Source organism: Myotis daubentonii, chromosome 5 (assembly GCF_963259705.1).
Source record: "Myotis daubentonii chromosome 5, mMyoDau2.1, whole genome shotgun sequence".
NCBI lineage: Eukaryota > Metazoa > Chordata > Mammalia > Chiroptera > Vespertilionidae > Myotis > Myotis daubentonii.
Window position 1 is genome coordinate 94,003,896 of NC_081844.1, and position 13,133 is coordinate 94,017,028.

At 43.3% G+C, this 13,133-nt stretch overlaps 1 non-coding gene and 1 pseudogene across 1 annotated transcript; one reads left to right on the forward strand and one right to left on the reverse strand.

Annotated features, from left to right (window-relative positions):
- Positions 1 to 4,004: 4,004 nt before the first annotated feature.
- The window catches only part of LOC132236166 (succinate--CoA ligase [ADP/GDP-forming] subunit alpha, mitochondrial-like), a 60,835-nt pseudogene continuing 51,706 nt past the window's right edge, over positions 4,005 to 13,133 (forward strand).
- Positions 5,290 to 5,397, reverse strand: LOC132236261 (U6 spliceosomal RNA). The gene has a single exon (XR_009453218.1). It is a non-coding gene; the product is annotated as a U6 spliceosomal RNA (small nuclear RNA).

Genomic DNA, 13,133 nt, shown 5'->3' on the forward strand with positions numbered 1-13,133 from the left:
TGTTCTGAGTTCTGTCTCTTTCTGTCTTGTTACATCTGTATTTATACCAGTTGACTCAATCCCATCAATCTCTATTACAAAGGTTAGGGCGTTTCTTATCTCCATTCCAGGGAGAAAAGATTATGTAGTTTAAGCATGATTGTTCGTAGTTAAAGGGATTAATTACCCGCCTGGCACTTAGTTGAGGGGTTTTATTCCCTCCCTAACTTCAGGGGAAAATCCCTACCTGGGGATTCAACCTTTCTCGGAGAGGTGACCTTGGTTAAAACACAGTGCCAAGAAGGTGAGCAAACATATTAAGAACCGTATGCCATATATGCCAGGTCCCTTGAAACAGCAAGGATGGACCGGCTCCCGGCAAATTCCCCCTTTTTTATTTTTTAAAAGCAGGCATTAAAAAGAAAAACCTGAAATGCTCTCTTGTATCCATTTTAAGAGTAGGATTGGCACTTTCCACTATTACCTGAGTCCTGATCTATCACCCCAGGGAGAGCTTGCCAATCCTGCACTTTCCCGGGGTGGAAAGGCTGCAGTGGGGTTAAGGATAAGGCTCCTTGGGCCTACCTTCTCCCATGCCATTACATTTACCTTTCCTTCCTCAGAAAAGCATGGACATACTTCTTGTATAAAACGTTCTGTCTGACTGGGAGTAACCTTAATTCCTCTGCTAGCAAGCACATATGTTAAAAGATCAATACAGAGTCTTTTTTCTTTAGACTCAGTATGGCACATCTTCTTAATCTAAAGATCAATACAGAGTCTTCTTTCTTTGGACTCAGTATGGCACATCTCAATCTAAGGATCAATACAGAGTCTTCTTTCTTTGGACTCAGTATGGCACATCTTCTCAATCTAAGTTCTGTACTATCCACCTTCTTACCCTACTTATCCTCTATAGGGGGGTCTGTAGCACCCTGGTGGAGTCCTATCCGTCCCGAATGTGGGGGTTCTCAATGGGGGGGGGGCTTACCTAGGGGAATCCTTTTCCAGGGGTTCCCAAAGGTGTGGACGGATTCGGCGAAGACTATCCACCCTCTTCCTACGGTGGAGTCTGATCCGTCCCGAGTGTGGGAGTTCTCAATGGGGGAGGGGGGCTTACCTAGGGGAATCCTGTTCCAGGCATTCCCAAAGGTGTGGACGGAGTCGGCGAAGACTATCCACCCTCTTCCTACGGTGGAGTCCGATCCGTCCTGAGTGTGGGGCGCTTACCTAGGGGTCCCTGTTCGGGCGCCAGATGCCGGGGTCCAGCCCCAGCGGGTCCAGGGGTCCCCAAAGGTGTGGACGGAGTCGGCGAAGAAGGAATGTCACGGAGACAGCGTTCAGTTGATCAGCAGCCTAGCCAGGATCTCTAGCCCGGATCTCCAGCCAAGTTCTGGTCTGGATCTCCAGAGAGGTTCTGCTTAGGCTCTCCAGAGAGGTTCTGTCCAGGTACTCCAGTCAGGTTCAGTGTCCAGGTTCCAGTCAGGTTCTCCTGCCAATCTCTGTAGTCAGGTTCAGTCCAGGATCCGTTGCCATGTTCTCCTGCTAGGCTCTGTCTCTAGGCTCCGAGTAGATTCTGTCTTCTTGATTCTGTTCTAAGTTCTGAGTGTTTCTGTCTTGTTACAACTGTATTTATACCAGTTGATTCAATCCTATCAATCTCTATTACAAAGGTTAGGGCGTTTCTTATCTCCATTCCAGGGAGAAAAGATTATGTAGTTTAAGCATGATTGTTCGTAGTTAAAGGGATTAATTACCTGCCTGGCACTTAGTTGAGGGGTTTTATTCCCTCCCTAACTTCAGGGGAAAATCCCTACCTGGGGATTCAACCTTTCTTGGAGAGGTGACTTTGGTTAAAACACAGCACCAAGAAGGTGAGCAAACATATTAAGAACCGTATGCCATATATGCCAGGTCCCTTGAAACAGCAAGCATGGACCGGCTCCCGGCAAATTCCCCCTTTTTTATTTTTTTAAAAGCAGGCATTAAAAAGAAAAACCTCAAATGCTCTCTTGTATCCATTTTAAGAGTAGGATTGGCACTTTCCACTATTACCTGAGTCCTGATCTATCACCCCAGGGAGAGCTTGCCAATCCTGCACTTTCCCGGGGTGGAAAGGCTGCAGTGGGGTTAAGGATAAGGCTCCTTGGGCCTACCTTCTCCCATGCCATTACATTTACCTTTCCTTCCTCAGAAAAGCATGGACATACTTCTTGTATAAAACGTTCTGTCTGACTGGGAGTAACCTTAATTCCTCTGCTAGCAAGCACATATGTTAAAAGATCAATACAGAGTCTTTTTTCTTTAGACTCAGTATGGCACATCTTCTTAATCTAAAGATCAATACAGAGTCTTCTTTCTTTGGACTCAGTATGGCACATCTCAATCTAAGGATCAATACAGAGTCTTCTTTCTTTGGACTCAGTATGGCACATCTTCTCAATCTAAGTTCTGTACTATCCACCTTCTTACCCTACTTATCCTCTATAGGGGGGTCTGTAGCACCCTGGTGGAGTCCTATCCGTCCCGAATGTGGGGGTTCTCAATGGGGGGGGGCTTACCTAGGGGAATCCTTTTCCAGGGGTTCCCAAAGGTGTGGACGGATTCGGCGAAGACTATCCACCCTCTTCCTACGGTGGAGTCTGATCCGTCCCGAGTGTGGGAGTTCTCAATGGGGGAGGGGGGCTTACCTAGGGGAATCCTGTTCCAGGCATTCCCAAAGGTGTGGACGGAGTCGGCGAAGACTATCCACCCTCTTCCTACGGTGGAGTCCGATCCGTCCCGAGTGTGGGGCGCTTACCTAGGGGTCCCTGTTCGGGCGCCATATGCCGGGGTCCAACCCCAGCGGGTCCAGGGGTCCCCAAAGGTGTGGACGGAGTCGGCGAAGAAGGAATGACACAGGGACTTCTCCAGCCAGGTTTGGTCGCCATGTTCTAGTCAGGTTCTCTTGCCAATTTCTGTAGTCAGGTTCAGTCCAGGATCTATTGCCATGTTCTCTCCAGCGAAGTTCTTCTGTCTCCAGGCTCCCTGTAGGTTCTGTCTTCTGAATTCTGTCTCATGAGTTCTGTGTTCTGAGTTCTGTCTCTTTCTGTCTTGTTACATCTGTATTTATACCAGTTGACTCAATCCCATCAATCTCTATTACAAAGGTTAGGGCGTTTCTTATCTCCATTCCAGGGAGAAAAGATTATGTAGTTTAAGCATGATTGTTCGTAGTTAAAGGGATTAATTACCCGCCTGGCACTTAGTTGAGGGGTTTTATTCCCTCCCTAACTTCAGGGGAAAATCCCTACCTGGGGATTCAACCTTTCTCGGAGAGGTGACCTTGGTTAAAACACAGTGCCAAGAAGGTGAGCAAACATATTAAGAACCGTATGCCATATATGCCAGGTCCCTTGAAACAGCAAGGATGGACCGGCTCCCGGCAAGGTAGGAAGGAAAAGAGAGGACAAACATAATTCCTGAGTGTGGGGCCCGAAATGGGACCAATATAGTGCCCACTAAGTGAAATAGATAAGAGTGTTATGGACTGAATGTTTGTGTTCCCCCCAAAATTCATGTGTTAAAACCACATCCCCCAATGTGGTGGTTTAGAGGTGCGGCCTTTAGGTCGCGGAAGGAGGAACGCACGAGGCCAGAGTGGTGAGGGGTTACGAATTTATTTGATCATCTGCACACCAGGTGGCGGAGCCTGGATGGCTCCAGTACCCAGTGATGGCAGTCAGCGGCTTTTGAAGGACTTTCGGCGGGCTTTTTTCTGGACGGAGACTTCTTTATGCTTACCCGGAGGGGAGATAATAGAATGTGGTCACAGCAAGTGAAATGTGGTCTCAGCAAAGGGACTGTCCATAGTGAAATGATCTGAAAAGCCAGTTCCTGGGGGAGGGGTATCATTCAATTATTTGATCAGATCTAACAAAATAGATAAGAGTGTTATGGACTGAATGCTTGTGTCCCCCCAAAATTCATGTGTTAAAACCCCATCCCCCAATGTGGTGGTTCAGAGGTGAGGCCTTTGGGAGGCGATGAAGGTGGAGCCTCCTGATGAGATGAATGCTTATGAGAGTCCCGAGAGAGCTTGCTTCCTCTCTCTGCTCTCGCCAGGTGAGGATTCCGGTCAGCAGTCTGCAACCCAGAAGAGGGCTCACCCCAGAAACCGGCCTTGCTGGCACCTGATCTAGGACTTCCAGCCTCTGGCTGTGAGGACAGGAATGTCTGTTTATAAACCACCCAGCGCAGGCACTTCGCCATGTCAGCCTGAACTACGATGATTGGGCTGGAGTCATATATGTGAGGAAGACGTTATTTCACCGAGTGGGATTATAGTAATATTTTTCTTCTTCCTATAGTTTGTATTTCCAAAGTTTTAAACAATGTTATTTGGGGGGCCAGGAAGACTGTGAAGGCGAGTTCTGATTACGGAATTCAGAACAAGACCCATAGGATGAGGCAGAGCAGCGCTGTTCACACGTAGAATTGTCCAGGCATCTTCTTTTCAAACCAGACTATAGAAACCGGATCTGTATTCCTTGCAAAAGCAGAGACTCAGAGGTGACCCTATTGAGCTACACAAATTTCTGATGGGAATAGAGATGAAAAATGTTCCCAGGCTCTTGCAGCTTTTATCAAATACAAGGACCAGAGGGCATGATCCGAGCTAAGGAGGGACTGAGCCCGAGGAGTTATGGATGAGCGTGCTAACCGGGGAGCAGTTAATCAGTGGAATATAATACTTATAGAAGGTAGCAATAAAGTAGCCTAAATGCTTTTAAAATAGATTTTTTACTTAGAAAACAAAGAGCTGGGACACAGGCATCATTTTTACTGCCAGCTTCTAGCCTTTGGTTTTCTGTAGGACCTTTGCCTATCATTGTAGAATCTTAGTATATTGAAGGGAAGGGACTTCGGAGATTCAGCTCAGGCAGGGGTTTTAACTAGGGATGCGCACCAGAATCATCTGGAAAGTGTTTTATTCCCCCCCCCCCCCCCCCCACACACACACTTGTTTATGCCGGGGCTTTACTGCCTTGGATCTTGCTGTTGGGTGCATTGTTTTGGCCAAGTTTCCCAGGTCATTTGAGGCATACTGCCCATCAAGACTCTGCTCTGGGGTAACCCCCTCATTAGACAGATAAAGAAATGAATCTTGGAGAGATTAAGAGATTTGTTCAGAGCTCACAGAGAAGCACAGAAGTTGCCCTGGGAGTCAGCTTCCTCCGTGGAGAATAGATAATAGCACGAGACCATTTAATCCCTTTATGCCACGTTTCAGAGACTAAACATCAAACAATAAGATACAGTCATCAGTGTAGATTTTTTTTTTTTTTTAATGTGGGATACTCCATGAATTTGCACAGGGGCCATGCTAATCTTCTCTGTATCGTTCCGATTTTATATACGTGCTGCCGAAGTGAGCACATAAGTGTAGATCTTAAAAGCATACTGTGAGTGAAAAAGTAAGAAACAGAATGAATTTCTATAAATTAGATTCATTTGTATAAATTCAAAGAACACAATTATATATTTTACAAATCTACGTACATAATTAGGGACCGACAGCAAACACATTAGCGTGCACGGGGTGGGAGAGGCTCCTAGGGATGAAGAAATGAGCAAAACCTGAGAGAGGGGCACATGTTGACTGATGACAAGAGTGTGCTATGAATTGAGTATGAAATTTCTCAAATCTCTGCACTCAAAGTATTGAAAAAATAAGCCTATACTCAACAGATGACTGGGTAGACAAAATGTGGTGTATGCATTTAATGAATATTCTTCAGCCATAAAAAGAGCCAAGATTCTGATACATGCTGCAACATGGATGGCCCTTAAAGATGAGATGCCAAGTGAACTGAGCCAGACACAGAAGGACAAATGTTATAGCATTCCACTTATCTGAGATATTGGAAATAAGCACGTTCATAGAGATAGAAAGCAGAACAGAGGCTTCTAGGGGCTTTGTGAGGAGAAATGAAGAGTTTTCACTTAATGATTATAGAGTTTCTGTCTGGAGAGATGAAATAGTTTTGAAAATAGACAGTGGTGATGGTTGGACAATATTTTGAATGTAATCAATGCCACTGAACTGTACACTTAAAAATGGCAAATTTTATGACATATATTTTGCCACAAAAAATTAAAAAAAAGTGAGTTTTGGGCTTGTTCAATTATATAATTAAAGTCAGAGAATTAGGGGAGATTGCAAACTTGCATAACATATAGGGGCAAGTATAATGATAAAACTTGTAAATAAGTTCAATGTAATATGTTGTAAATCATTGAATTGTGCACTTTGAATCGGTAAATTATATGATATGTGAACAATACTCCAATAATTTAAAAATTGTTAAAAATTTTACAGACAAAAATTTCCCTTGCTATTAAGTCTTTCTGTGGGAAAATGGAGGTGCTTAGGAGGCAGGGAAATAACATTTATTCAGCTGGGTATTGTGGTAGGTGTAGCCATTGCATTCTCTTCTCTAACGACTATACATGTTCAGGGTAAGGCTCTGTGGGGAGTCTTTGGGCATCTTGACATGTTTCTGGCAGTGAAAAGATTTGACAAGGCCTAGGAACTGGGAATTTGTTGTATAAACAGTGGCCATCATTAAGTACTTTAATTTGGTGTCTACTTGGCACAGGACATGGTTGTCCATGCTGTTTGGACAAAAGTGTGAACAGGTTGCCTTCCTTGTCTTGGCAGGCAGGGACTTTGGCGTGAGGACAGTCTGTAGTGCATAAATGATCTGAGTTTTATCCAACAAGGTTATTTGTTTTTTTTTTTTAAAATTAGTTAAGGTATTACAAATGTGTCCTCATCCCCCCCATTAACCCCCAACCTCGCCCCCGGCCCCCCCCACACTCATGCTCCCATCCCCCTGCAACAAGGGTATTTGAAAAATGCAGGTGGAAAGGCACGGATACTTGAAGAGTCATTCACTCATTATGCAGAGAATTTCAGAAGACCCCCACGTTTCTTACATGTTTCCCATTTCCTTCGTTCAGTCCTGGGAAGCAAGTTGAGAAGAGAACTGTCAATCTCTCAGACCTCTAGTCTCTGGAGAAGGGAAGACAGTTGCTAACTTTTTTTTTAATTGGCAAGAAAAGTTTGAGTTCTTTCAGCTTTGAAAATAAGTTTTGATTTGTATAGGTTAAGATCAGTTCCTACTTCATTTAAAGTCTTGTCACCCAATCTTAATTATATCCATATGTCTCACAGAGGCCCGTCTTCTCGTCTTGTGGAATTATCATTCCGGCCGAAAGTGTGGGCGAGCCTGCCATTCCCCCCCGACTGACAAAAGAAGGAGCATCTGTCTTGTTGCCTTGCCCAGCGATAAGCTAGTGGCCCAGCCACTACCGGTCATTTGCATGCAGAGTGGACCATTTCATTACAAATTTCATTAAGATGGTAATGTTTAATGTTTCCTGGGAAAAATGAGTTTTGGGCTTGTTCAATTATATAATTAAAGTCAGAGAATTAGGGGAGATTGCAAACTGCTTGCATAATGTGGGCAAGTATAATGATAAAACTTGTAAATAAGTTCAAAAGACTCGAGCTCTGCATGCATCCCGAGTTTGCATCAGCTCAGGAGGGAGGGCATGTGGAAAAGGGGGCCGAGATGGTCAGCCACTGGAGTTTAACTCTGATGTCTCCTGGCCCAGCTCCTTGTTCTCCGGGCCACTCAGGGAGATAGGTGACAGAAGAGAGCGCTGGGCACTGGCTGCTCAGGTTCTGGAAAGTTCCAGGAACACACTTCTGCACTTTTTAAAATAGACAGCAACTTCCTATATAGGAATGAGAAAACAATGGCATAGACTTTATAAGATTGCTACCTGGCGGCCAGGGTGCTCTAACAGCGACCCTACCGGTATCCTCCTGCATTTCTTCCCACCAATAAAACGGGGAGTCATACTATTTTGAAAGAATTAAGAAAGCTGTTTCTTGCTCTTCCAGTCTTTTCCCTTATTTTTCTTTAAGGAAAGAAAAGTGACTTAGTGGTTTAGTGAGGTCAAGCTAATGTTCCTGAAACACTGGGGAGGTGGGACAATTGAATACTGCAGTACTACGTATGATTTATATGTGAATATTGAACATCCCTGTTCCTTAAGAATATTCCTGGGCAACGTGCGCCCACAGCGGTTCCATCCCCCTCTCCCTCTCCCTGTCCTCTCCACTCCTCCAACACTGAAAAGAATTCCTTTCACTTTACAGTGGGGCCTTGACTTACGAGTGTCCCGACTAACGAGTTTTTTGAGACACGAGCCGTCTCTCGGCCGATTTTTTGCTTTGAGTTGCGAGCTAAAATTCGGGTTACGAGCCAGCTTCAGACACCCCACCGCTAGTTGGCGCAGCGAACGTCACAGTGAACGCCACATCAGCCCAGCATCACGTGTCTCACTCGTTCACTTTTTGATTTGACATACGAGTAATTTGAGTTACGAGCTCCGTCACAGAACGAATAAAACTCGTAAGGCCCCACTGTATTGTGGCTCTGAGTTTTCCCTGCATAACCCAAGGCCCAGAAACTGTGCTCTTTCTCCCACTGCCACATCCCTCAAGGCCCATGTGAGGACCATGGGCTGGTGCAATCTCCGTGAGCTTGGAAATAAATGAAAACACTTTAAGAAAAAGTCGTATCCCTTGTTCTTATCCTTTCAAAAGGTGAGTCTTGGATTTCAAGTTTGTAGACTCTTACTTCGTGCCTAGGATTGGGCAGAATGACGCTCAGGCAATAATGTGACGTGGCCACAGACAAGGATGATGGCAGGGAAATGGATGGAGAAGAAGCAATGACTTGAGAGAGTGAGGAAAGAAGTGATGGAATTTGATCTTCTTTTCTTTATTGGTGTAATTTATTAGAGTCCCATAATTATACTTAATTTTAAAAAATTTATCTTGATTGTTGAAAATATTACAGGTGTCCCTTTCATGTTTTTTCCCCCCATTGACCCTCTCCATCCTGCACCTGCCCCTCCCAGGCCTTCATCACACTATTGTCTGTGTCCATGGGCTACGCATATATGCATATAAATTCCCTGGTTAATCTCTCCCCGACACCTTCAACTTCCCTCTGAAATTTGTCGGTCTGTTCCATGCTTCTAGGTCTCTGGCTCTATTTTGTTCATCAGTTTATTTTGTTCATTAGATTCCACATGAGTGAGATCATGTGAAACTTATTTTTCTCTAACTGGTTTATTTCGCTCAGTGTAATATTTTTATTAATACTTGAAGTGGCAATATCTTCATCGATACAGCTCCTAGGGCAATGAAAACCAAAGAGAAAATAAACCAATGGGATTATATCAAAATAAAAAGCTTCTGCACAGTAAAAGAAACCATCAACAAAACAATAAGAAAGCCCACTGCGTGGGAGAGCATATTTGCCAATGTTGTCTCCAATAACGGTTTAATTTCCAACATTTACAGGGAACTCATACAACTTAACAAAAGAAAGATAAACAACCCAATCAAAAAATGGGAAACGGCCGAAACTGGTTTGGCTCAGTGGATAGAGCGTCGGCCTGCGGACTGAAAGGTCCCGGGTTCGATTCCAGTCAAGGGCATGTACCTGGGTTGCAGGCACATCCCCATTGGGGGATGTGCAGGAGGCAGCTGATCGATGTTTCTCTCTCATCGATGTTTCTAACTCTCTGTCTCTCTCCCTTCCTCTCTGTAAAAAATTAATAAAATATATTAAAAAAAAAAAGGGCAACGGACCTAAATAGATACTTTTCTAAAGAGGACATAAGGAAGGCCAAGAGACATATGAAAACATGCTCAAAGTCACTAATCATCCAAGAGATGCAAATGAAAACAACAATGAGATACCATCTCACACCTGTCAGAATGGCTATCATCAACAAATCAACAAAGTGCTGGTGAGGATGTGGAGAAAAAGGAACCCTCATGCACTGCTGGTGGAAATGCAGATTGGTGCAGCCACTGTGAAAAACAGTATGGCATTTCCTCAAAAAATTAAAAATGGAACCCCCATTTGACCCAGTAATCCTATTCTAGGAATATATCCCAAGAAAACAGAAACACCAATCAGAAAGGATATATGCACCCCTATGTTCATAGCGGCACAATTTACAATAGCTAAGATTTGGAAACAGCCTAAGTGCCCATCAGCAGATGAGTGGATTAAAAAATGGTGGTACATCTACACAATGGAATACTACGTTGCTATAAAAAGGAAGGAACTCCTACCATTTGCAAACAGCATGGATAGTCCTGGAGAGCATTACGCTAAGCAAAATAAGTCAGTCAGAGAAAGATAAATATCACATGATCTCATTCATTTGTGGAATATAATGAACAACATACACTGATGAACGAAAACAGATCCATAGACAGAGAAGCATCGATCAGATGCTCAAACCTCAGAGAGAAGGTAGGGGAGGGTGGGGGTTAGGGGGAGAGATCAACTAAAGGACTTGTATGCATGCTTATAAGCCTAACCAATGGACACAGACACCATGGGGGGTGAGGGCATGAGCGGTGTGTGTGTGTGTGTGTGTGTGTGTGGGGGGCAATGTGGAGATAAGGACACATATGTAATACCTTAATAAAGAAAGAAAAAATAGTTGAAGTATATGTTATCGACAGTTATCAACATGGGATTAATTGAAGTTGTTAGCTCTCAACAAGGGACTAATAAGTGAGTCACAGTATTAGAAACACAAAGAATATTTTCCTGCAGAACTGACACTGGCAGAGAAGCCTACATAACAATGCCTAGGCAAGTTCAGGCCAATATGCTGTTTGATGCTAGTAATGATATAGTGGAGAAAGAGTTCTCATCACAGAGTCAGAGGAATTAGAATGTTAGGATTTGAAGATTCTTTGATGCTATGTTCTAGTTCAGAGGATGGCATATTTTTTCTGTAAAAAAAAACAACAGATAGTAAATATGTTAAGCAGGCCCCAGGGCTTTTGTGGTAAGTATTCAACTCTGCCCTGGTGGTGGGAAAGCAGTCACAGGCAATTTGTAAATGAATGGACATGGCTATGTTCCAAGAGAGCCTCATTTACAGAAATAGCATCTGGATGTAGCCCAGGGGCCGTAGTTCTCTGATCTAGACAAATTCCTTCATTTTGCAGGTGGGGCAACTGAATCAAATCAGTGCATTTGAAGTACCTAGCATGGTGCCACACACACATGTAAATATTCAACAAGTGGTAGCTACTGCTATTATTTGGAGGGACTTTCCCTAAAACATGATTCAAGGGAGAGGTGAGGTATAAAAGATTTACCAATAATGACAACAATAGTATGCCTTTTGTTTATGTTAAATCCATATTCTTGCTATAGTAAAATAATTTTTTAATTTAAATTTGGAGGCACTTTTCTCTGCCAGAAGGGATTTGGAAACATTTTTTTTTAAATTGAAATTGTCGGTGGGGGGAGGTGGAGGAAGGTATGGGGGGATAAATGCTGTTGGATGGAGACTGGACTGGGGGTGGTGAAGACACAATACAGTGTACAGATGATGTGTTGTAAAATTGGGCACTGAAATCTATAGAATTTTGTTAACCAGTGTCACTCCAATAAACTCAATGAAAAGGGAAAAAAATTGTCATATGCTAAGCATAACACTATTATTCAAAATTTAGTTATATCATTCAGCTTGCTAACTATTTTAATTCCACATTCTAAATCCAGAGGCTATACCCCTGGAGTCTTGGGTAGGCTTCTGAGATCCCTGTTATTTTAAAACATGACATTTTTTCCCCTTCCCTTTTTTCTAACCTTCCGACCGTAAACCAGGGTAAAACATAGGCTCTTGGGTGTAGTATATCATTTTGAGAGACAATAAATGCTACCAAGCTGACTACAAATTTATAGGGCCACTTCCGACTCTCTCTTTGCAGTTTATGTAGTGAAATTGTACAGTTAATGTTTATAAAGAGAGATGGAGATGAAAAGCAATATCTGAGTGCTAAATGTTATTACTGGAGAAGAAGAATAAAATAACTCTTTTTATATATAGCCTTAGCCACCCCATCCTAAACCTAATGCGAGCATGGAGTTCCATAACTTTAACAGTTCTTTTAATATTGTTCAATCAAATATGAAATTAAGAAAGCGAGGCTCGCTGACTCTCCCACTCTGCCTGAGCCCAGGTGGTAGGCAGGGTGTGGATAACCGTTCCTCCTTCCCATGAAGCTGACGGAGCAAATGGTGTGAGATTTTCTTCAGTTCCAGCCAGGTGGTAAGGACGAGAGGGGCACTGCTGAGGAAAACCGAGAGGCAGTAAGTAAAATAGGAGCAAACGAGATAAAGCTTGGGTGGGAATCCATTGTTTATTGCAGGTGTGTTCTAAATTGTTGTAAGCACTGGGAACTTCTCAGAGGAAAGGTCTTCTTTTGCAACCCCCTTCAGGTTTTTAAAAATATATTTGTATTGATTTCAGAGAGGAAGGGAGAGGGAGAGAGAAATTGAAATATTGAGAGAGAATCATTGATCGGCTGCTTCCTGCATGCCCCCTACTGGGGATCAAGCCCGAAACTGGGGCATGCGCCCTTGACTGGAATAGAACCCGGGCCCCTTCATTCCGCAGGCCAATGCTCTATCCACTGAGCCAAACTGGCTAGGGCTCAATCCCCTTCAGGTTTTAAGGAAGTCTGACACTGTGAGATCAGACCAGGCCACAAATCTTTGACCCTTTTTAGTGGTTTATGATGGTAGTATTTCTCACATCTTGAAATTGTCAAAGCCAAAGGCAACAGGTGAGGCACCTGGGTATGGAAATGTCAAGTTCTTTCTTTCTTTCTTTTTTTAAAATTAAATTTATTGGGGTGACATTGGTTAATAGGATCACTTAGTTTTAAGGGTACGTTTTTATGAAACATGATCTGCATATTGCATTATGTATGTGTCACCCAAAGTCAAATAATCTTTTGTCACCAAATATTTGGCAGCCTTTACCACCCTTGTCCCAGTCTCCACCCTGTTTCCTCTGATAGCTGCCACTGTTGTCTCTGTCTATAAATTTCACACTCATATATCCCACATATGAGTGAAATCAGATGGTTCTTAGTTTTTTCTGACTGACTTATTTCACTTAGCATAATATTCTCAAGGTCCATCCAGGTTGTCACAAATGGCAGTATTTCATCTTGTCTTATTTCAAGGTCAAGTTTGCACCTA